Source organism: Crocuta crocuta, unplaced genomic scaffold, assembly GCF_008692635.1.
Source record: "Crocuta crocuta isolate KB4526 unplaced genomic scaffold, BGI_CrCroc_1.0 scaffold750, whole genome shotgun sequence".
In the NCBI taxonomy this organism is placed as follows: domain Eukaryota; kingdom Metazoa; phylum Chordata; class Mammalia; order Carnivora; family Hyaenidae; genus Crocuta; species Crocuta crocuta.
Genome location: NW_027529191.1, coordinates 770,056 through 770,971, shown reverse-complemented (window position 1 = coordinate 770,971; position 916 = coordinate 770,056). Strand labels below are relative to the sequence as shown.

Genomic DNA, 916 nt, shown 5'->3' with positions numbered 1-916 from the left:
ACAAAGCACCCCGGGGCCAGTGTCCCGCCCTCGTCTGCCCCGAACCGGCCCCCCGTTGGCTCCCGGGCCCGCACACGGGCTGCCCCGAGCCGCTCCCCTTGCGGGGTCCCACGGGACGCGACGCAGGGCCGTGCACGGTGTTTCCGTTCGCAGGGACCGCTCTGACGGCCACCAGCGCCACTTCCGCTGCTCGGGCCCCGCGGCCTCTCCTCTGGACGCCGGAGCCTCTGCGGACCTCATCGAACGCCCCACTGCGAGGGGAGGCCCCGCGGGATCTCCCGACGGGTGTGCAGAGCCGCCGGAGGTACAGGTTGCCCGAGAAGAGCGACCAGTGGCCTGGTCCCCGTGGGGGCTGAGGGGAAAACACGCAGTTTCGGAAACCAATTTGCCCCGATTCTCGGGGCGGGGGCGGGGGGGGAGTAAGAAGCCCACTGGGTTCAACCACCTTCCTCAACCGCGGGCCTCCTGCCAGACGGGTCGAGGGCTGCGCCGCCCGCCCCCCACCTCAGCGGACCCTGGCGCCGGCGGGGAGCAGAGAAGGGAGAGAAAACGGGGCGGATGTGGCCACCCCTGGGTGAGTGCTGGTCCCCACAGGGGGACAGGGAGGGCGGGACCCACCTGCGTCCTCCGACGCCCACCTCGCCAGACCTTAGTCGTGAGGGGCCGCCCCGTGGGCACGACGGCACCTAACGCCCTTCTGGCTGCGGGGACAGCGCCCCCACCCCCACTAAACCACTCGGCCCTGTGGTAAAAACGGAGGCCGAAGAGTCCATTAGAGTCATGGTGACGACTCTGACAGAAACGCCTGTGTGGACGGGCGACCATCGCTTTCAAACTGGCAGACAGCCTCTGTGTGGGGAGGACGGCACAGCGCGCACGCACGGCCGTGTAACACCCCCCGCACGCCCGGCCATCT

The 916-nt window shown here is 70.2% G+C and overlaps 1 protein-coding gene across 1 annotated transcript in view; it reads right to left on the bottom strand.

The window, feature by feature from the left end:
• The window catches only part of SNTG2 (syntrophin gamma 2), a 114,005-nt gene that overhangs the window by 78,533 nt on the left and 34,556 nt on the right, over positions 1–916 (bottom strand).